The sequence below is a fragment of the Mustela nivalis genome (genome assembly GCF_964662115.1).
Source record: "Mustela nivalis genome assembly, chromosome: 6".
Taxonomy (NCBI): domain Eukaryota; kingdom Metazoa; phylum Chordata; class Mammalia; order Carnivora; family Mustelidae; genus Mustela; species Mustela nivalis.
Genome location: NC_139025.1, coordinates 107,014,179 through 107,038,971, shown reverse-complemented (window position 1 = coordinate 107,038,971; position 24,793 = coordinate 107,014,179). Strand labels below are relative to the sequence as shown.

Here is a 24,793-nt window from a genome sequence, read left to right as displayed (position 1 = left end):
TCCGAAGGACCAAAGCTGGCTGGCTGCTGGACCTGAGACGGCGAAACTGCTACCAGCAGGGGCAGCTGTGGTGGTGACAGTTACTGATTCCTTTGCACTAGACCCAATGGGCACAGGGCCAGGTGTCTAAGGTATCAGAGGAGAAAGTCAGAAAAACAGAAAGCTCACCCCTGGGGACTAACTGGGCAGCAGAAGGCCTAGCAGAGTTTGGCCCTTGCTCAAGCCAAAAATAGGAGGTGGGAACAGACCAGTGTCCTTCCTTAGAGCACTGGGGAAGTGGCTCCTATGTGGACCTGTGCTACCTCCCAGAGTGGACTGCAAAGACAGACGCTGAAGGAGGAGAGAGAACATGATCCACTTCTAGGCTCAAACTAGACACCAAGCCTAAGGGATGCAGGGCAGGTGTCAAAACACGCATTTTACGGTCTCTGTGAACACCTAGACACAGTGGTTGTGATGGTATCTCTCCACGGGGCACAAGGTAGTAGTGGCCATATTTTATAAAGACCAACCATGGAAACTTAAAGGACATGCACAATGCCGGCCATTCATCAATGAGCCTCATCAAAACACAGCTTTTGGAGCAATGAGGAAAGGAAATGTGGCCACTTGTGACAAGCCTTCTGGATGTGGCTGTTTCCTGGGGCGAGGACTCCATCAGACCTCCGCATACAGAGCCAACCTGCCACGGGCTCCGGCGTGGAGCTCACGGCACCTCCAGGGTTAGGCAGTTGGGGCAGGTGATAATCCAAGAAGTGAGAAAAGGAGTGAGTACCGGGCTCATGCATAGCCATATACTGTTGAGAAAACTAAGGCAAAGAGACTGCACCCACTTAAACTCTGCACGTGGGCACTGTGATGCCAATTAGAGGTGAGGAAAGTAGCACAGAACTCTACAGGGGGTTAACGAGGGCAGCACTGGATTTGAACCCAGCACTCCACTGACACCATGGCTTCCTAAAAATGACTGTCATCAGGGCTTCTGGGTGGCTCAGTCGCTTAGGCATCTGCATTCAGCTCAGGTCACGATCCCAGGGTCCTTGGATCAAGTCCCCCACATCAGGCTCCTCACTCAGAGGGGAGCCTTCTTCTCCCTCTTCCTCTGCCTCTCCCCCCGCTCATGCTCTCTCTCTCTAATAAATAAATAAAATCTTAGGGGCGCCTGGGTGGCTCAGTGGGTTAAAGCCTCTGATTCAGCTCAGGTAATGATCCCAGGGTCCTGGGATCGAGTCCCGCATTGGGCTCTCTGCTCAGCGGGAAGCCTGCTTCCTCCTCTCTCTCTGCCTGCCTCTCTGCCTACTTGTGATTTCTCTGTCAAATAAATAAATAAAATATTTTTAAAAATAAATAAATAAATAAATAAAATCTTAAAAAGAAAAAAAGGATACCTGTCATCAGCAGAAGGTAAGGAGAGGGACTCTTTAAAACAGAACCTGAGTCTAAGGGTAGCATAAGCACAAGTAAGTACAAGAACAGTATTAATAATGACAATACTGAGTGCTGAGTATAAATTAACTTATCAAATATTTATTGAGCTCCTACTATGTGCCAGGCACTGTGACGGACAGTGGGAATACCGTTTCCCCATGGAGCTTACATTTTCGAGTTTGTCTCCACTCGGTTAAGAAATCAGAAGGGTTAAGTGACTTGCCTAATGAGCCATAGAGCTAGGAAGTGGTGTGGACCCAGGGCCAGAGCTCCCTAGAATCATATGACCAGTCTAGTTCATGAGATAACCCAAAAGCAACCCTCCGTGTGCACTGTAGGGAGGAAAAGGGACCAAAGGCTCAGAATATCAACATTTGGGGCAGCTCCAAACCAGAAAAGATTTTGACAGCTGTTCAAAAGAGCTGCAAGAACACTTTAAAGTACAAGGACCTCTGCAAAGAGGGGGGCAGGGAGCCCACCCAAACGTTCCCACAGTTCAGTGTTCCCTCCAAGTTCAGGGCATCGTATGACTCGATATGGAAACTGCCAGCTGTCAAATGCTGGGCAGGGCTACTTCCTGTATAACATCAGCTTTTTTATTCTCTCTTAAGGTCTTTCAAAGAGCAAACCACAGCCATTCCCACTTCCCAGAACCCTCTGCTGATTACAGTGAGATCAAATCCCCGATGGACAGGGAGGGCTGGTATTTCAAACGTGAAACACTGGAACGCAGATTAATAATTTACCAATGACTCTAAACAAATAATGTTCATAAAGGGAAAAAAAAACCCTTCACTTTGAAATGGGAAGTCAGTCAGATTACTTCAGTACTTTAAAAAGCAAACTGCAAAATAACCTTCTTAGAATTCAGTATTTATTAATGCTGATGGTTCATTTTTTAAGAATTAATCATTCCCAGCTTCAATATTCTGCTTCAACATAAGCTCACTATATTCTGCATGTGGATTCCTGCACTCTCTGCCCAAATAAATTAATACATATTCCAGAATCTGGGGCCGCGATCAATGAAAAACCACAGTAAATTCCTAAGCAGTAATAGATATTCCGCATGGCATAAAATGGTTGAAGGAGAATTTTCTTAAGGTTAAGAATCAAAGCACTGTAATTGAAGACCTTAAAAACCAAGCAGCAATGGCTTCTCAAGGTAGCTGATGTGGACTCCAAGGATCATTTAAGGTAAGTTTCCTCTCCTACTCTGTCCTTGCTCTCTCTCTCTCTTTTGGTTTCCAGCTCCAAGAGTGGTATAGAGTTGGCATTAGGTCAGTGGCATTAATCTAAAATGACAGTGCAATGTGGAAAATGGCAGACTATGTGTGGAGAAAAATAAATACTTGAGAAACTATTTGAGAAGAAGTAAATACTTTAGAAAAGGAAATATTCCCTAAGTCTGCTGCCAGGCCTTAGCCTAATCCAATCTATGGGTACATAGTACAAAGAACTGAAAAATCTATCTTTGATTCAACTTTAGGGTATTTACAAATTAATACCCTAATTTAATTAAATGTATTCCATTTAGTATTATTCCAGCTGTCCTATCTTCGTGGGAATGATGTAGAACAGGGATCAGTAAGCTACAGTCCCTGGGCCGAATCTGGCCCACTGCTTGTTTTTGTAAGTAAAGTTTTATTGGAACACAGCCATGCCCATTCATTTATGCATTCTCTGTGGCTGTTTTCTTGTACAACGGCAGCGTTGAGGGAGTTGCAACAGAGACCATAGGGTCTACTAAAATACTTCCCTGACGACCCTTTACAGAAATTTGCTGACTTGATGCAGAAGAACAAATTGAGGAAAATCACAAAACGTATTAGAGCAGTCTTGCACAGTTCACAGTTGTGCTCACTATATTGTGAAAGCGCTGGTGGAGATCAAACTATCTGGAGAAGTGACCAGCCTTTTCCAAACCTCAGTCTCCAATTGAAAGAAGCACAGTCTTGAGCTAAGTAAGGGAAGAGTACTGATATGTGAAATTTAAGGTCAGGAAGATGTCAGAGGAGAAACACTTTAGAACCGAGTGATTGGGGCACCCGGGTGGTTCACTGGGTTAAGGCCTCTGCATTCAGCTCAGGCCATGATCCCAGGGTGCTGGGATCGAGCCCTGCATCGGGCTCTCTGCTCAGCGGGGAGCCTGCTTCCCCATCTCTCTCTCTGCCTGCCTCTCTGTCTACTTGTGATCTCTGTCTGTCAAATAAATTAATAAAATATTTTTTAAAAAAATAAATAAAAATTAAAAAATAGAACTGAGTGATTGTTCCATATTTTAGGATGACATGGAGGAGGTAGAACAATACATACAAATGGCAAGAAAAAGATGGGACGGACTCCCTCTGCTATGGATTACAATCAATCTGGTCATCAATATCAGGTCCAAATTAGGTTTTTTTTTTTTTAAAGCATTTTTTTTTAAGATTTTATTTATTTATTTGACAGACAGAAATCACAAGTAGGTGGAGAGGCAGGCAGAGAGAGAAAGGAGGAAGCAGGATCCCCACTGAACAGAGAGCCCGATGCAGGGCTCGATCCCAGGACCCTGGGATCATAACCTGAGCCAAAGGCAGAGGCTTTAACCCACTGAACCACCCAGGCACCCCAGTTTTTTCTTTTTTTTAAAGTTGGCTCCATGCCCAGTGTGGAGCCCAGCATGGAGCTTGAACGCACAACCCGGTGGTCGAGATCTGAGCTCAGAGCAAGAGTCAGATGCTTAACGAACTGAGCTGCCCAGGCACCCCAGACCCGAATTGTTTCTTAATGGTAAATTACATGGGCACATCAATCTCCTACCTCCAAAAATATTGAGCTGGAAAAATAAATTTGTGTCCCAAATTATCGGTACCTCTTATCTTCCACAATTGGAAACATATGCAGATTAATAGTCGGGAGAACATGTCTAAAAAAAAAACGTAAATCATCCTGTTGGAGCTATAGAAGTCAGTCATTTTCACCTTAATGACGGGTATTTTAATCAGACTGCTTTTCTCTTTCCCTGTAGCGAGTTCTGGCTTTACAATTCGGTAATTTCACAGTTTGATTTCATGACTTGCGGTTCTATTTTATTATTGAAGGACAGGGTGATGTTCAAAAGAGGTGGAAAAAATGGACAAATTTAAAGTAAGGATAGAGTAGGGCTAATTTGAGTAAAATGAAGGCTGAGAGCTTTCTTTCTTAGCCTGGAATAGAGGCCCTAGATAAAAATTGACGTATGAGTACAAAGTAATTTAAAAGCAAAAAGCACTCTACAATTTTGCAGTACTTTAGCTTTTGTCTCCTTTACCGTTTTGAGCCCTCAGGATAGCCTGTGACTGGAAGGAGACATTATTTCCATCTTGCAGATGAGGAACTGTGTTCTCAGAGAAGTTAAATCACCTGCTCAAAGTCACGGGTTGAGTATTCGAGGTCTTCCCATTGTTGTTCACTTTGCTCGTGAGACAAAGTGCCCCATGGGATTACGATGTCAATGTAAGGGAAATGAATTCTGGGCTTTTCTACAGCTTTTACAAACACGTTTGCCTTCTCAACATCAAAAGTAAGTTGGGACTTACTTCTAATATTTTCTAAGTTATGACTCACAGACCAGAATAACTGACCCAGGGCTTCCATTATTCGGTTGTCACTAGGAAAGGTGAAACTCACCCTCATTAGGATATAGGTTACCCCGAACGACCCCGGGAGTCTATAGTTACAGGTATTTCTGGTTGTAGTGTTCCCGGTCCTATAAATCCACAGGACAGTTGTCATTGATCTGTCCCATGTTAAAGCCACATAAACTAAATTCCCCCATCATCTAGGTCACCTTTGTATTAATAGTTAACAGAAGAGATGCCAGGAATTGGTTTTCTTGGTGTTCTACTGGATGCAGCCAGTTGGATTGTAAGACCGACTTCATATTGTTTTTCAATCAGGTGTTTCCCGTTATGTAACAGCGCCCCCCCTCCCCCAACTGTACCCCCATACCTCAAAAAAGGAGTTGAGCTAGAAAGAGATAGGAGTCCCAAATTCTTCTTTCTTTTTTTTTTTTTTTTTAAGATCTTATTTATTAATTTGAGAGAGTGACACAGAGAGCACAAATTGGGGCCTGGGGGGCAGCAGTGGGAGAGGCAGAGGGAGAAGCAGACTCCCCACTGAGCAAGGAACCCAATGTAGGGCTCTATCCCTGGACCCCGGGATCATGACCTGAGCCATAGACAGATGCTTAACTTAACGAACCTCTCAAGAACCCCACTTCTTTCCTTTTTATGAAGACATAATGGTCTTATTTATCAGAACTGGCATATATAGTAACTTCACGAGCTAACTATTGCTTAATAAACACAACCTAAGCATAATCTACTAAGAAATGTCACATTTCTTGTAAGTTTTGAAATTCTATAGTCCTATTCTGTGTCTTGCTTAGCAACTTTCTGTTGTAAATATCCAGCTTCTCTGCTATCTCCTTCTAACATACCCCCTCCACTTACCAGCCTTCTGAACACATTGTAAGACTTCCTGCCACTGGGCAGGGGAGCTAGGGATAGGGGGGCGGGGAGCTGGCTGGCTCAGTGAACAGAGCATGTGACTCTTGATCTCAGGGTTGTAAGCTCAAGCCCCATGAGGGTGCAGGGATACTTAAAAATAAAATCTTAAAAAAAAAAAAAAAAGACTTCCTGCTACCACCCACACCCCACCACACACGGTAGCCCTATATCCCACTGGCTGTGTGTCCTTCCTCTGAGCAAACGAATTCCCTACTTCCTTCTAGACCAACTCTCTTCCTGCCTTGATTTCAGCCTCTGTTTTTTTCTTTATTCCTATTGTGTGTGTGTCTGTGTGTGTGTGTGTGTGCATGTGCACACTTGTGTTTATCTTAAGTCTCAACATGCAGTGTGGACCCCAATGCGGGTCTTGAACTCATGACCTGAGCTGAGATCAAGACCTGAGCTGAGATCAAGAGTCCAACGATTAACTGACTGAGCCACCCAGGTGCCCCCTATACTGTTTATAGTTGAAAGCTCAACCACAAGAATGAGTTCAATAAATATCTTTTGAGTTTCTAGCACATATCTAAGTAAAACTTTGGAACAGCATATCTTCTTCATAGAAAAGAGTTACTTTTTCTCCCTGAAAACCTCCCTAGAAATATGCCCAGGTAATGGTGAAGAGTATGAAAGGTGAGAGACTTCTTGACAGAATAGATTGATTTCTCAGTTAATTATGTGGTGGAGGATATAAAAGAAATATAAAGAATCTCTTATCCTCCAAATTTCTGTAAGCTCCCAGGGAGTTAGTTTTTAGTTACTTGGAATTATCCTCCAAATGTTACCCTATTTTCATAACTCATTAATGCCCCTGGTGAGCAAGTAAATAGACAGCTCCTTTCTGGAAGCCAATTATGGAGCTCCTCTCAAAATGTCATAGGCATATACTCTATGAATCAACAATCCTGTTGCAATTCTCAGGTCGAGTACTCTTAATGGAATACTGGCAGGAATTTTCAACAAAAATGGAAGTAACATAAATATCCACCAGTACTGGGTATCTATGAGTAGCAGAGAACAGCAGCAATTAGGAGACAAAGTGGTGGCTGACAGTGACACTCCAACACCCAACACGAGAGATGTGTGCTAAGGGAAGGGAGAGAACAATTCACTCCATCCACTATAAAATCAATGAACAACAACCATGTAAAGACTGGAGTCTAGTGGGTTTTTCCTACTCTTGGACTTTGAAAACCAGCCAACTAACCAACTAACCAACCAATCAAAAAACCCACCCTCCCAACAACCAACCAACCAAAAAACCCACCTTCCCAACAACCAACCAACCAACCAAAAAAATCCACCCTCCCACAACCAACCAACCAACCAACCAACCAAAAAATCCACCCTCCCAACAACCAACCAACCAACCAAAAAACCCATCCTCCCAACAACCAACCAACCAACCAAAAAACCCACCCTCCCAACAACCAACCAACCAACCAACCAAAAAACCCACCCTCCCAACAACCAACAACCAACCAAACAAACAAAACCCCCACAAAATGCAATTAATTATGGGAATTGCTTATTTTTGCAGCTGCTATCAGGAACTCCTTTTCTACCTGGTTTTTCATTCACTCACTCAATTAATTCAATAAACTGACCGAGCTCTATGCCAGGCACTGCACGAGGTACTAAGGAAAGAGTAGTGAACAAGACAGAACTACTTCTTCCCTGGGGCCCGTAGGCTTGTGAGACCATAAGACCAAAACTGAAGATGAGGCCCAGGGGACCTGAACATATCCCCATGATTTTCTGTTAGCTCGTCTTACTCATTCTTAGGACAGACACTATAATTTCAAATTAAAATTAGTTACTAATGTCTCACACCCAATCAACAGCAACTGAATGCTATGCTCTTGGTCCCATAGTCATTTTGGACAAATTCTGAGAGGACTACAGGAAACAGCTACTGAACATCATCTTTTTCCACTCTAGTAACAGCATCTACCCACCCCGCCCTGCAATTGGTGACAAAGTGGCAGAAACTGCTACGGGCCCAAAGCAGAATCAGATGGTAGCAATAAAACAGCCACCAACTTCACCCAAATACTCTCCAAAGCTTGTGAAGTCTCGGTAAGATGATTACACCAAAATCATTTGGCAGGGCTCACCCCCTTCTCATCACACGGCTGGGTCTTTGGGTTCGGCTTGCAGAATCAAAAACAGTAGAAGATCTGAGAAAAACTTGCCAACTCTCTAACATGAGGATGATAACTATTTACTTATCAGATTGGCATAAATGTCTCCTCCATTTTGTTCCATTCATCCGGACGCGTCATTTAGGGGTACACGTTCAGAAACCTAGAAGCAAACTAGAAAGCAAACCAAGGAAACTTATTTGCAAAGACACATCCACCAATCCCTCCTCGCTGTGAATATTGCTGAGGAAGTTTTAAATAAACATGTTAACAGTCTTTAGACCTCTTATAAGCAAAATGTAACACAATCATTTTATCAAAGAAAATATTCACACCACGAGGGGTCCAACTGTGAAAGGGAAAAACAAGGGCGTTCGTGCGGACCCAAGCCGACCCCAATTAATCTTTACTCATTCCCTGCGCTGTTCATGGCTTCATACTTTCACTATCAAACAAAGTACAAATTTGATGTTAAAATTTTAAAAAGAAGGAAAGAACAAGGCTTGGCACGACTTCGTGGGTATATGTGCTATTCTCGGCATGTAGTAAAAGGTGGACCCTCATCAAAGAGTTTGTTAAAATCACTTGAAACCACTTTCAGACTCTTTGCTGGCAAGCACAGGCTGCTGCAGGAGGAGACGTGATCCGCCAAATACCATCAGAATACAAGATTTGAGGGATTTTGAAAGAAGCAGGCGATGATTCAGTGGCCACATCAGGAGTGCATGTTTTTTGCATCAACAGATCTGTGCAAAATATGAATAATAAAAACCCCGCTCGGTCGGGCATCAAGGCTGCTTTTCACTGTGGTCCCGTGCACGTGCCACATGATGATCACGGCTGGAAAAGTAGAAGAGGCCTGACCGGGTTCTCTTCCAGATCTCTCCGAAGTTCGGCACCTGTTTCTCCCAGCTCCTCGGAGGCTAGAACACACTTGCCCTTAAAGGGGATTACACTCTGTGCCCCAGACAACAGCCACCGCTAAGTGGCCTGAGTATTTATTTACCAATAAATTTTGGCAGGCAGGATGGGGAGACAAAAAAGCCCATAAATGGACTGCCCTGGCGGATGGTGCAAAGGCATCATTATGGCTTGAGAGTGTGCTAGCCCTGGTTTGTACAAAGGATGTTACAAGCGTCCTCAAGAATATATGCAGTGCCATTTGCACATGCACTTCTGACGCCTTTCTCCTGTGATTACCTCCTGGCTGTGTGATGTGGAGATCGCTCTGATGATGCCAAAGGACCAGGCCCTTGGTGACTCCTATTTGCTACTCTTCTGTCCTAAGACACCCAGCAAAAACCCAGAGCAAAAGAAAATCTTGAAGCTTTCTCATGGAGGAAAAAACCATTTCAATGTTTACTTATGTCCTTTAAAATCTAGATCTCAGAATGCCGTGACAAATGTTTTTTATTTCTAAAATATGTGTTTCTAATAGGACTTGAGTTTTGGACACATGTTGGACCATCTGGAAAATTCTCTGGTACCTCCAGCAATTCGTACATCACACCCATAAGAACCCTTCGTTTTAGCCTCAGAGCAAAGCAATGCTTACATAATACTGCCTTGCAATTATTAAGTTATTTAGAATTTATTTGATATGGTCCTTGTAACAACTCTAGGAGGTGATTTATTACCATGAATACTATGAACAAACCAAAGATACTTCTCTAAAATTACAAAAGCCAGGACTCAAACCAGGCTCTCCACTATAAATTACCACTGAATAGTTTTTAAGTATAACCAAACCCAATTACCACAGATACAAAAATAACGCACATAAAGGCAAGCAATTAGGATGAAACCAACTTTGTTTGGCAAAGGAGTTGTGTTACCCATATCTACAAATGGTGAGCCTGATTACAATTTTTCTAACCATGAACATCGATCAGATACAACCTTTCTAATGTAAAGCACATGGCTTTATTCTGTTCCACTTTTTCACATTTGGCAGAAATTAGAGCCTTAGCCTGTAGTACCAGAGTTAAAAGAACATTCAAACTTCCATAGCCTAAAATATCTTGCTCATAAAGTTCTTAAAGGACAAGGTAAAAACCTAAGCCAGAAACATCTTCACTTAAGTAAGAAGGCAAATAAGTCACTTACACACACTCCCTACGTTTCCCCCTTCATGATGTGGCTTACGTGGTTAAATTAAGCCAGTTTTTTCCCTCCCACTCAACTGAGAAATGTCACCCCAACAGTGTAAATTAATGAAGCTAAATCCTTCTGAAGCAAGTAAAGCTTTGTGGTATTTGCAGATTCAGCTACTAGGTGTAACTGAAGCGGGTTCACAGCAACAATTGCACTGTGGGGCAAAGAAAACGCAATTAAGTTTGAAAAAGAAATTGATAGGTGGCTTAGGAATTTGGTAGCCTCTTTCATTTCTAGCCAAATTTCTATTTTCATGAACAGGGCCATTTTTCCCCCTTTAACGAATAGTAGCCACTTAAACTAGGTCAGTGTTTAAACTTCCCTTTTGCTTCAAAGAGGAGTTGAAATGTCTGACTCGGCGCACAGACCCGAGCTCCTGACTCCCAGACAGGAGCCAAACAAACTTTTTGTTTTTCAACCTGCTGGTCAGAGAGGATTAGGCTATGAATCCACAAAGGCACCCCGTGGGCTGAATTAGGTAGTGGGAAGTTGTCCACAGAGCGGTTTCCTCCGTGGTTTCTTTTTTTTTTTTTTTTTAAAGATTTTTTTATTTTATTTATTTGACAGAGAGAAATCACAAGTAGATGGAGAGGCAGGCAGAGAGAGAGAGGGAAGCAGGCTCTCCGCCGAGCAGAGAGCCCGATGCGGGACTCGATCCCAGGACTCTGAGATCATGACCTGAGCCGAAGGCAGCGGCTTAACCCACTGAGCCACCCAGGCGCCCCATCCTCCGTGGTTTCTGCACACCTCCCACTAAGCCTGCTCCACGAGAGGCTGGGCCAACTCTGCTCCTCCCATTATACCCCACTCCCAACCAGGACCAACTCCCAACCAGGACGGTGGCCTTGGGCTCTCAGGGGGGTTGGGGCTGGTGACCACCGGGAAGACAGTAAGGGAGTCTCAACCCCCTCTAAACCTCTAACCACGACAACATGCAAAAAAACAAAAACTCACGTCTAGTTATTTCAGCAGCAAAATATAATGGGAAAAATAGGAAGATGAGAAGAGAAATTTAACGAGTTTACAGAATCTTTACCCTTTTGTAGAGGAAACTCTAGATTCACTAGCCATCAGAACCCAAGGGTTGAACATTTGTCTTTAACTTTGGCTTTCATCTTCATGCTATAAAGCAGGATTGGCTAATGACTTTTTATATTCCCAGTGGTACAGAATGACTGAGGAAAGACAGGGAAATGCAGAGACAGGTAACAGGGATAGGATATTATTAATTAACTGTTAAGAATGGGACATTATTCGCTTGGGGAATGAATAGGTATTTAGCCTGGGGACTTAGAATAGATAGCACATTCACCAATTACCAGAATCCCCAAGGCTTTCTAGGTGTTACTCATGGTATAGATGTGTACCTAAATTAAAGGTTTCCTCTGCTTTCATGTAAAACTTCCTTTAAAGCCATGACAAGAATCCTGGGATAGATAGACCAAGTTTTGTCCAGCAATGGCATTATTTTCTGGAAGTCTTTTAAATGAAGCTAAAACACATGGAGTTAGTACTTCCTAATACATTTGACTATTACTTTATAGTGTGCAAAACATTTTTATATTATTAGTCCTCAGAATTATTTGATTTCTAGAATCGTTCTTTTTTCCTGAGATTCTTCTTTTTTTTTTTTTAAAGATTTATTTATTTGAGAAACAGAGAGAAAGAGGAGCAGCAAGAAAGGGAGAGAGAATATCAAGCAGACTCCCCAGTGAACACAGAAACTGATGCGGGACTCGATCCCAGGACCCCAAGATGATGACCTGAGCTACAGTCGGATGCTTAACCAACTGAGCCACCCTGATGTCCCTTTCCTACTGAAATTCTAAACCAAAGTCTGACTCCCACTTCTGAATCCCTCATTCTGCTAAGTACAGTTAAAACATTTTTCTCTTCTTTTCACTTTAAATTGTGTGCTTCCTTGACCTTTAGGAAGAGGAGATGTAGGACAGAACATCTGGCCACTATTGGGGTGCTACTCAGAAGCTCTGTGAAGGGTTATGTCCGGCTACCGCTCATTTGGTCCACTTTTGCCCCTTCTGCAAGTCATGGGACATACAGCCAACCATGAGTCTTTCAAACAATGACCTGATGGTCCAAGCTGCTTTTGTAATGAAGAAACAAACTAGGCAGAATATTCTAGGACATTTGAGGAGAAGCGGTTCATTTTTTTTTTTTTTAAGATTTTATTTATTTATTTGACAGAGATCACAGGTAGGCAGAGAGGCAGGCAGAGAGAGAGGAAGGGAAGCAGGCTCCCTGCTGAGCAGAGAGCACTATGTGGGGCTCCATCCCAGGACCCTGAGATCATGACTGGAGCCAAAGGCAGAAGCTTAACCCACTGAGCCACACAAGTACCCCTGGTTTTCTCTTTTTTAGTCAAGAAAAGAAGACATACACTCATTTTAAAAATGGAATGAACCAAGGGCACGTGGGTGGTTCATTCGGTTTAGTGTCCGACTCTTGATCTCAGCTCAGGTCTTAATCTCAGGATTGTGAGGGCTTGACACAGGGCGCGGAGCCTACTTAAAACCTAATTAATTAATTAATTAACAGATAAAGATGGAATGAACCAGAATACTTCATATTCAGATAAATGAGATTCTTATCTTAATTCTGGGGTTAGTATTGGTATCCATTATACTATTAGAATAAAATATGAGAAAAAAACGATTAATATTTTCAGGAGACAATGTTATAGAAAAGATCCCATTTATTTATTTACTTTTAAAAGAGCCCATTTAAACTAAGAACAGAAGTTATAAAATGACAGTAATAAACTTAATAACAAATGTGAAAGAGTTACATAAGAAAAGCCCAAAGATTCACTGAAGGTCCTACAAGAAGAGCTGATGAAGACACAGACCCCATGTTTGCAGATAAAAAGACTCAGTCATAGAAATGCTCGCCTTCTCAAAGTGCTCCAGAGAGGCCATGCAACTCCAATTTCAAGTCTAAAGAGATTCTGAAACTTTGACACGATGATCCTAAATTGTATCTAGAAGAGTGAATGAAGGTGAACTACCAAGAACTCATTTAAGAAGGAATACAATTAGAGAGGTCCTGCCTAAACAAATATAAAAGCATATTCTAAAACTAGAGGAATTGCACAGTATGGTACTGGGGGAAAGGCTCAAGAATAGAGAAAAGGATCTGTGGGAAAGAAGAGAACAGAAACGGAATACAGACGGGCATCTAATAGTGGATAAAGGCAGCACTTCAGAGAGGATCTTTAATAGATCACTTTCAGAACCATTATATGAATACCCATTTGGAAAAAGTTCTAGGGGGTGTGGTCTCTCGCCCCAGAAAAGGAAATTTTAGATGATATGAGGAGCTAAACTTTAGAACTACAGAAAGGTTCTAGAGAAAACATGTGTAGGACTGTATAATTTGGGGGTGAGAAAAACAATCTAGGAAAGACCCCTGCTCCCCCCACAAAAGACCCAGTGCTAATGATATAACCCCCACACTGTTTTCTGTTCCACAGGCCAGTAGAGCAGTGGTTCTCAAGCTCTTAGAGGAGTCACCCAGGACACTTGTGAAAAACAGATGCCTGAACCTCCCCCAACCCCACTGAAAATCGCCTCCCCAGGTGGGCTGAGCCCCTGCCATGTTTTGGAAGCCTCTGCTCTAGGGCACAAGACCACAGTGGGGGAGGGGGCAGAAGGCTTCCAGAGCCTTGCACTGCTGAAGACCCCCAGTGCTACTCACCGGGAGGTTTGTTCACCTTTTATAATGTCCCCTGGGAGCGCATGTCCCTTTTACAGAAGAAATACATGCATTAAACAAATACACTCCCCATCCCTTTCCCCCCATTTCATCAACAAAATACAAACAACCCCCTCGAATCTCCTAGTTCAGTGGCTCACTGCAGCATGGCAAATATATTGCCTCACTGATTTGCATTTGATGTTGCACCAAACTGTAGCACAGGCAACAATTCTTAAATATCTACTCCTAACCCCAAACCTGGGCTCTTTTTAGGAATCACCCAAGAAATTTTGAAAGGTCATTCAGTTGAGTCCCACCCCAGGAACTCTGATTTTCACTAGGATGGAGTCCAGAAACTGACATTTTTAAAAAGATCTACGGGGCCTTCTAAACGAGATGGAGGGGCGCCTGTGTGGCTCAGTCATTAAGGGACTGCCTTTGGCTCAGGTCCCTGTCCCAGGATTCTGGAATTGAGCCCCACGTTGGGCTCCCTGCTCAGTGGGAGCCTGCTTTTCCCTCTCCCCCTCTCTCTCCCCCTCCCCCTGCATGGGTTCCCTCTCTGTCTCTCTGCCAAATAAATAAATAAAATCTTTTATAAACAAATAAATAAATAATAAACGAGATGGAGTCCATTGGCTCGTGTCCAAAACATGCCCTGCCCTCAGAGGTCCACATCTTAATGAGACATGGAATCCCGAGTGTTGTGCCACCAGGCAGACCAGGATGCGGGAGGTAAGGACATTTTAAACAGATGCCACGGACATAGGGAAGAGAAAGAGATCTGAGAAGGCTTATTGGAGGGGTTGGGATCTTGTTGAGCCTAGATAAGACGTGGGGCATGGAAGGGGAGCACCCAGGCAGAGGAGGGAGAAAAAAGGATCATTAGAAACCTTATTTTGGTTAGTAATTAATTATTTTATTTTCCTCCCATAAGTTCTCTGGAGAACATCTCAGTATGGATCTCTATGTATATGTATGCCTCTTATATAATTTTGTAACAAGATTTTGTCATGTTTAGGAAAAGGATATGATCGTGGGTTTAGCATGCTTCTAGACAAGGGTGTCCTTCCTCCAGCCCAAGAAGAAGGCAGAGAAGGGTGTCCTTACCCGCTTCCGGTCATGTGCTTCAAAATATCTACCATATACAAAACGCTGAACTGGACTCGCTCTTTTTAGAAAATTCAAATGCCGTAAGTCTTCTTTAAACGACCCAGCCAGTTATGGAGGAGGGTGATGAGCAATTTTGCCAAGAATGTTTCAAATAGGCAAGCCACCCTGCGCAAGTTCAATGAATTCATTACTAATTCATTTCGTTCTGTGATTTCTCTTCTCTGCCATTCATCCCTCCCCAAACTAGGAAGATGTGAACACTTGAAGCTGAGTAGATCAAGCGGAAATGTGCCTATTTTCTTGTGACATTTATAACCTTACACGATTGATTCCAATTTTGATGTCTTTCCTTAACAGGTCACACAAGGTTGTTGGAAAAATCTTTACGTAATAACTGTATTAGGAAGCGTTGCCTCCCGCTTTGGGGGGTAGGCAGGAGAACCAGAAAGGAGGGGCGATAGTACAGAGCTTCAGCTGTGATCGGGTTATGATACTTCACATGTCACCGTGATTGCATTCAAAGCATTTTATAATGTTCTTATTAATACTCAATGCAGCACCACTAGAAAAGGGAACACAGACTATTCTTACTTCCTTTAAGAAAAAAAGAAAGAAAAGAAAAAGAAAAAAAGAAATTGAAGTACAGAGTTAAATAATTTGCTCTGCTTGGTTCCAGGAAACCTAAAGGTGGAGAAAAAAACTCTCCTCGTCACCAGGCAGGCTCCTGCCTCCCACTCAGAATGGAACAGATCCACTCCCGCTGCTTCTGGCGGTTCCTGACTCACCTTCACACAAGGAGGATACACTGAGTCACAATGGCATTGACTTTTATTCACCATGTTTGTACTTGTATTGGTGGAGAAAGGGGAGTTCCATGGACATTGCAGAATGAAAAGGAGGGACATAAAACGCAGAAGGACAAAGCTTAGAGCATCCATCATTTCTACAAAGAGTAGATGACACAAAGAGAAACCAGATGATGCAGGACATGCCCTGGGGACTGCACGCATTCCTGAGGGGAGAGGTGCCTCACCCACAAGCAAGCATCACACCCAACCCAGGTGCTATGAAGGAGCTGCCAGTGACCTGGGAACCAGGAGGGCAGGTAGAAAAATGTGAAAAGGCCAGAGGGAAAGATGGCAAATTCTGAAGAGGATAAAGAAATGTAAATCTTTTCTGACTTCGAGGGACTTACAGTCCATCTACACAGTATGACGCACATACAGACAGCCTGCAAGACTGCATATAATTAAGTACCAAATAAATAACTCCATGGCAAGGGCTGATTTGAAGAAGGAATGAACTCAGTGAGCTAAATCAAAAGTTTCCAGGAAATGAGCCTTTATGCAGGCCTCAGAGGATTCTGATAAAGGGCAAGAAAGGGAAGGGAGGCCAGTCATGAAGAATGGCCTGACCAAGAAGTGAATTCTAGCCCGACTATAAAGCATGGACATGAGAATCAGTTCATTCATTCATTTGTTCAATTAATCAATCAATATTTATTAAGAACCTGTTGTATGCTGAAGCGCCTGGGTGGCTCAGCCAGTTAAGTGTCTGCTTTCAGCTCAGGTCATGATCTCAGGGTCCTGAGATCGAGCCCCATGCCAGCCTCCCTGGTCAGTGGGGAGTCTGCTTCTCCCTCTCCCCCTGCAGCTCCCCCTGCTATGCTCTCTCCCTCTCTGTCAAATAAATAAATAAAATCTTAGAGAGAGAGAACCTATTGTGCGCAGGCACTATGTTAGGATCTAACAGCAGGGACAAGGCATTCAGCTGCCCCACAGAAGTTTACACATCCCAGAAGGACTGCAGGAAAATAAGAGTTGGACAGGGGCAGCCTGGAAGAGATTTGAGACAGTACCACATTTTGGCCTTTAGCCTGTTTTCTGTAAGAGCTGAGAGTTTTTGAGTAAGAGTGACAGGTGCAAAGCTCTTATTACCAGGAAAATGACTGTGGTAATGCTGTTTCTATGAACTACAGGGGGAAGACAGTGAAGATCACTTAGGAAACTCTTGGGACGGTCCCAGCCTAAGAGATCACAGATTCAAACCAGGGTGACAGCTGGGAAAAGGAGGACACGCTCACAGGGCTTGGAAACCAGCAGGAGTCCAGAAGAGAAGATAATGACCAACAAGGTCCCAGACGGCTCCAATCTAGATGTCTAGAGAAATACTGAAAGGCAAACCAGTGAGGAAGAGAAGGTAAAGGGGATATTTTCTCTGGCCCCGGGATTAAAATGTTCTGGAGGCTGGGCTTTTTTCCAACCACCGTCTCCATTTTTGTACTATTGATATCCCCACTCTGGATCTCTCTCTTTTTCTCCAGCCTGACAAAATCTGTTCTCAGGCGGCTTTAGATGGTCTGATAGAGAAGTTCACAGTGAGGTGCTAGTAACCAACCAACAATTTATCAAGACCAATGCAGTAGCTCAGAGGGACCAGTAGCGGTCAAGCTTGCCATTGACCGTAACCATGGAGGAACCACTCTGGACACAGGGCTTTCCAAGCATGGTGGAGACAGGCACTGACTCTGTGCATCTAACTCCAGAATGGTCTCAGACAACTTTCTATCTGTCCCACTTCTGAACACTGCTCTATCATTTTTGCTTCAGTAAGACAATTAGAAAGGATTGACTGACTGGTTGCATCCCTGTCCTTGGAAGATGGTATCCTGGAGGACAACCACCAGACTTCCTCTGGGGACATGTTTCGTAGCATGTTACCTTGCTTGGGCCATAGAGTTCCTGTGCTCTAGGGCTTTCAGTCACCTGGGAGCTTGTTAAAAGGCAGATTCAGAATCAGTAGATCTGGGGTGAGGCCTGGAGTTCTGTCGTTCTCATAACATCCCAGCTGGCGCCTACACTGCTGGCCCAAGGACCCACAGCTAAGAATGTGCATGTGTATGGGAACAAGACAGCTCCCCTCCCCAGCAGACTTTGGATTCCTGCCTTAAATCCCTCCTCTGCCACTTTTCAGATGGGTGACCCTGAGCAGGTTTTTGTTTCCCTGTCTGTAGGAAGACAACTAACACCTACCTCAAAGGAGGTATAGACTCAGGTGGGTCCTCAGGAATCATTCATTGCGATAACGGATTTCTCTTCTCTTCTGGATGCTGCGAAAAACTGTGAAAATTACAGGCACATACTCCCACAAGGAAAGGGAAGGTCTCCAGAGGCACTAACTGAGAATGCAATGCACAAGATACCTTCAGAAACGAAAAAAGCCACTGAAAACTTTTATCATCATGAAACCCTGCATAATTACAAACACATCCAAAAATAGCATGATCCTATGTTTGTCTCAGTGATTTATAACAGCAAGATCTCCTACATGATTTCCCAGTTCTAAAATTTCCATTCTCCAGTTTGTAGAAAAGAAAGCATTTTTTTTTTTAAGATTTTATTTATTTACTTAAGAGAGAGGGAGACAGTGGGTGGGGGGAGGAGGTGCAGTAGGGCAGAGGGAGAAGGAGGAGGTGCAGTAGGGCAGAGCGACTCTCTGCTGAACACAGAACCCAGTGTGGGACTCACAACCCTGAGATCAAGACCTGAGCTGAAGGCAGACATTTAAGTAAATGGGCCACGCAGGCGCCCTGGAGAAAAAAGCATTTGAAGAAGCCAGGATACCTGGTTCAACCAACCTCAGTGTGTTCAAGCTTCTTCAACCTTCCCTTGCAAGAATCCTCCCTTCCCCAAAGTCAGAGTCCACCCTGCACTGAGAATTATTGTCCTAGAACGTTATGAAGTTTTTGATCCAAAATGTGTCACTTACATGAAACTAAAAAAATGCATTTACCATCATGAACCAGAATAGTCTCATATTTGGAATTCTTTGTCATAGGTGAAGAAATAAACCTTGACATTTCTACATTTTGAAAAAGCAAACCCCCAGCTCCGTAAATGCAGTTTTTGTCAGGCTAAATATCAACATTCCTTTGCATGTATTAATCCTTTAACCCCCAAAACTCAAGTATGTGAGCCAAGTGAACATAACTGCATAAATATCGGGCTCCAAAATAATCTGCCTCTTGTTTTACAGAGAGAGTGCCTAGGATTTCTTTTTTAAATCCCTCCCTTTTACTTTCTCTATCCCATACCCAGAAAAACTCCTACTCAGAGAAAGCCACACCTATCACTAAGAGCTAACCAACCTTTCAAAAAAAAAAAAACACTGGGAGTAAACGGTAAGAGCTATTCAAAACCAAAGGAAATGCCAAGACACTTAAAAAAAAAAAAGTTTTACTCTCGATGCAAACGAAGCTACCGGAATCGGTGGGGAGCAGAATAAACAAAACAATTAAGCCATTAGCACATCTCCTTGGAGACAAACCGGCCTTTGGAGGTGGGCAAAACCAGATTCCACTCTGGCAGGTGAACGGTTAGCCCACTAAGGGGAAAAAAAAAAAAAAAAAAGGCAGTAAATGTTCCTCTTTGAACCTGAACAGACAGAAACTTGGTCAGCTAATAATTTTATATTCTGATGGTCCACATCGCCGAACAAGGAAAATCTTCTTATCCTCTCTGGTACTGATTTCTTCCATCACCAAACGCAGCCTAACCAGCACACTGTGACAGCGAGGAGCTGGAAAGGGAGGTCACAGGTCACACCTGATTTGGAAAGGTTCCCTTTGGCATTGGGAACTTCTCCTCAAAGGGCTTTGGTGGGTTCTGCTTCCATGTCTGCTTGGGAAGAGCAGCACTATCCCTTAAAGGGATGAGTTGGGACTGGCTTTGGGACTGCATTTGGGACGGGCTGTGTGGCCTCCGGGAATCCGGTAACTCTTTGGGTCCCAAGTGAAGGAGGGTGTAGTGAAGAGAGTGAGAGTCAGATCCAGAAGCCATTCCAGCCCACCAGCTTCCCTCGGCCGCCTCTGCCTTCCAGGAGCTGAGCTGAAGTTGCTGATATCCTGTTCTATTAAAAGAAAACTCAAAAGGAAGCTCAAAACTTAAAAGGTTTTATCCGTGGGGGCTATTTTTATCTTTGAATAACATTTTCAGTTTACAATTAGTTAGCTGTCTACTCTAATCCACCGGCTCTCATCAATCACTCACCCACTGGAGGCCTCAATGCCATGGCCAAGTTGCACGGGAAGGCTTTCAGCTCTCCCTGCATTGCCGGTCTAGTGGGGAACAGCAGTGTGGTTGCGTTCAGCAAAGCTGCTGATTGTACCAAGTGCTAGGCATCTCTCCAGGTGATGGAAACACAAAAATCAGTGTGACTCGGTGTCCCTTTAAGGAGTTTATACAGCCTAATCATGATGTAGGAAGAAGCAAAGGCAAAAGAAAAACTAACTTCCTTACTACCTACAGCCCATTCACAAGTCCTTAAAACAGGCAGAGTGACATTCCTCCATCCAGAACTCAGCTGCCTAGATGTTAACGCTTTGCTAAGGGCAAAAGGCAAGCTTGGCCTGACCCCCTGGATCCTGTAAGTCTACTTTAACATGTAAGAATTCCTTTGGAAACTTCCTTTATCTCTACCTCCCAAGATACACCTTGGCAGACACTCCCCAAGCATATGGCCCACCGATATACGGAGGGTCTTGTGACTAAAGGTTTTATTAGACAGTAATGAAAGTCCTTTTCCTAACAATAGCTAGCCCCTCAAGGTCCTGGAAGCCTCGTCCTTAGAGACTTACGCTATCCCTAAGCCCCTCCCAACTTGCAAGTATATAATGGGCCTCTACTCACCACCCAGGTGCGGTGCTTTCTGCCCAAGGGTCCTGTCCCTGTTGTTTTAATAAAACCACCTTTTTTTGAGACCAGAGGTTTCTCAAGAATTCTTTCTTGGTGGTTGGCTTCAAACCCTAACATCTTTCCTACATCAGCAGGACAGGGCAATAAGCAAATATTTAATGAATTACTATCACTCAAACACCTCCTGTTGGGTAGGAGGGCCCCAACTGACCTTGCCTGTCTCAACTCCATTACTCCTGGTCTATAAGAATCTCAAAATGTCATTTAGAATGTTCTAACTGGCGATGATACGTATCTTTCCAGACCCCATCCGTTCCTCGGACTTCTCCCCTTTCCTCCTGCCTCACCTTGGAGGCCATTTTTTTAATACTCTGGAGAGCTTAGAACACCTCACACCACCCAACCTGGAGCGGAGTGTGGAAAACATACTCCATAAAGCTCAAAAAGTCCAAGTCTGCCCATTCTGTTAGTTGATGAGTTCCAGCAGAAAGATTTCGCGAGGACAGTTTAAACTTACCAGTATTTGGATTACCTGTGAATTTTAAACATCTGAATTCAACCAGTCCTACAAAACCACGAAGCAACTAAAAAGCATACTGTCTGCTCCAAAATCCCATTTCGATTCTTGTAGTCCCTTTGTCCCTCTGTATCTCTGCCTGTTCCTGAAACCTCCACATTTAGGAAGATCCCCGGCAAGATACAATAGATTCATTCCATTTTCTGGGAGAACTGTCTTTTTTCACAGATTCCAAAACAGCTGGGGGGGCGGGGTGGGGGCAAGCGGGTGGTGATTGCCCTGGTTTTATAGCTGGCTGGTGAGTGAAGACAGGTACGATGGGCAGACGGATTTTCCTGCCTCCAGTCAATGAGTGGCTCAGCTTTCAGGTGCCCTTTTAAGTATCTTTATCCTCCTCCTCTCTGTCCTCACCATTCCATCTCTCCAGAGGCAAGCTGAATGAAGTGAGGAGTGACACCGACATCAGACAACTTCATCGTTCCCAGTAAAATCAAAGGCCCCGGTGACATTTGAATCACAGGGTGCTTTCACTGCCTCACCCCTCCCTGTTTCACTCCATCAGCTGAGTAACCAAGAGCAGCAGTTTATAGGCGTGGATTTAACGAGCACTACACTGGGTTGACAGTTCCGCCCTCTCTCTACTCAAAATAAAGACCAAGAGGGCAGTTTTAAAGACTATACTCACACAGAGAAGGAAATGCAAGCATTTTTCCCCAATAGGCTTAAAAATAGCACTGGGGTTGCCCAGGTGGCCCACTTGGTTAGGCGGCTGACTTCAGCTCAGGTCATGATCTCCAGGTTCTGGGATCAAGACCCACGTGGGCTCCCTGCTCAGCAGGAACCCTGCTTCTCCCTCTCCTTTTTGCCCTTCCACCTGCTTGTGTTCTCTTTCAAATAAATAAATAAATAAATAAATATTTTTAAAAGAACACAAGTAGTGAGAAAGTCATATGGCATTGAGGCTTATCTCAAACTTTCTAAAAAACAAAAAGAAAAACAAAAATAGCACTGTATACCTAGTAGAACAAATCACAAAAGGAGGTAGGATACAAAGATGAGTAAGGGCTCTACCTGAAAAGAAAATGACCAGATGAGAAGTTAAATGGCACATAAACAATCATGACATCTTTGCAGATAGACTGTCATGGGATTTTGAAGATAACTTCCCACTCTGAGACTCAAGAAGGCGAAATTGGGACTGGCCTCAAAGGAGAGACCATTGGGATGGGGAATTAACTGTGGCTAACCATCAGCCAAACTGAGAACATCCAAGCCTGTAAGGGACACAGCAATTAGCTGGACCTGGCCAAGCGATCCAGGTAAGAGATGAAACAAAAAGGTAAACTGAAGCAACACTGCAGAGGTCGAATCCATTGGACTCGGCAACTGGCAGACTCCTGCATTTGGTACCTCTTATATTTAGAGACATGAAATACACCTATGCCACCTGACACTGACCCACCACTGCTGCAAAAACTGAAGGCTGATTCATCACCCCAAACAAAGACGACAGTGCCTATTGTCTCTGTAGACCAGACAACATTTCACATGCTGGCACTCCACAGTCACCGGAGAGAGGTGCTAAGCAGGCTTCCACCAAGGACAAGAAAAGGGGGCTGCGACCAAAGTGGGAGGAGAAAGGTGCCCTTCGTGCGGCGGCCTTAATTATGTGTCTCGCTTCTGGACAAGTGCAAACTATGTTTCCTGCCTTCTCCAAACTTTCTGCAACTAGAAAGGCAAGAGCCTCGTGAGGAAAGGACAGGACAGTAGATAGAGGATGTGGCTGGGGCTTGGACAAGGGGACAGAAAGAGCTAGAAGGAAGACACTATCCAAGCTCCAATTTTCTTTCTCCTACACCCCAATTTTCTACACTCCTACTCCTAGAGGACAAAAACAAGAGTACAGTAATCTTCTCCACCATCCAGTCATTGGAACCCAGCAATTTCTTTCTCGTTTTGTGCCCTCAATGAACAAATATTAATTTTATAATTAATAAGAATAAATCCTTACCAGGAAAATAAGAAACTGTCAATAATTTACATAAAGTCAAAACCTTATGCCCTTGATTTATATTTGAAGTCATACTGGAGGTACAGACTTTTCTTTGTGATCACTGGAGAATTTAAAAACATAATAAATGTAAGACCAATGTTGTGAGTCTGTTTTTATGTTTTATTTTTATTCTTTAATTTTTTAAAGATTTTATTTATTTGTCTCAGAGAGAGAGAGAGAGAGCAAGCACAGGCAGGGCAAGTGGCAGGCAGGGAGAAGCAGGTTCCCCAATGAGCAAGGAACCTGACGTGGGGCTCGATCCCAGAACCCTAGGATAATGATCTCAGCCTAAGGCAGAGCTTAACCAACTGAGCCACCCAAGCCTCCTTTTATACTTTATTCTTATTCTGAAAAATCAGGTTAGTTGCCAACAAATAATACCTACCATTACTTCATAGTAACTTACATTAGTTTAGTGTCTATGGGAATCTCAGAAAAAAATTAACCTACCACCTTCCTTTTCTCTAGTGCTTTATTATGTTTGATTTTCAAACTTTTCCAATAAAAGCAGGTTTAGGACCAAGACCCCTTGATTGTGCCTCAAGAGAAACAGACTTGTAATTCTAGGGCCACCTCTTCTATTAATTTACCAAGTGACCTTGGTCACGCCATTTAAATTCTTTGGACCTTAGAGGGTCATCTGGGGAGGCCATAGACCACTTTGGGGATTTATGAATCTTTTTCCCAGGAAAAAATGCACATATGAACATGGACACAAACTTAAGCAATTTCATGGAACCTCCACCCAAGAAGTCTCCAGGATATTTCTTATCCTGACAGTCTACTTTCAAATGCTTCTGATCATTGAAAGAAACAAGTATTATTCTTAGAGTCATCACCATGATGCAGGCATGTGGAAGAAGGAATGAAGAGACCAGCAACCATGAACTGGTTCTACCAATCCTACCTAATCATATAGTACCTGAGTAGAGCTAGGACTGTAGGGTAGGGAGCCACCCTGTCCTGCAACCCAAGACAACGTCTGCTGAGATATCATTGCTCCAAACTCCTGCAGACAAAATGGGGACAAGTATCAAGACTGCCCAGTGACTGGAGACATCTACATTATTCTGTGAAACAAAGACCCTCCTCTTAAAAGTCAAAGGGAATTACCAAAGAGTAATTAGTGCCAAGAGCTGAGTTTTGCTTATTTAAAAGCCAACCTGATCAGAGATAAGATAAAATGATACCTAAGATTTGCTCCAACATAAACCAAGGGAAGATGAGAATACAGAAAACAGGATTGAAACAATTATATGCTAACAAATAGGCAACCTAGGAGAAATGAATAAATTCCGAGAAACATACAACTTAACCAACACCAAATCATGAAGAAATGGAAAATCTAAACTATTAACAAGGAGACTCAATTGGTAATCAAGAACAGTTCAATAAAGAAAAGTCCAAGACCAGATAGCTTCCCCGGTAAATTCTACCAAATATTTAAA

General features: G+C 43.4%; 1 protein-coding gene across 3 annotated transcripts in view; it reads right to left on the bottom strand.

Annotated features, from left to right (window-relative positions):
* MYO1E (myosin IE) overlaps nt 1-24,793 on the bottom strand; it is a 196,502-nt gene that overhangs the window by 159,745 nt on the left and 11,964 nt on the right. The window contains exon 3 of one of the 3 annotated variants that reach the window (XM_082733714.1): nt 18,115-18,191. The exons of the other annotated variants lie outside the window; for them this stretch is intronic. The gene's annotated coding sequence lies outside the window, so the exon portion shown is untranslated. The remainder of the gene's footprint in view (nt 1-18,114; nt 18,192-24,793) is intronic. 3 annotated transcript variants of the gene reach the window in all.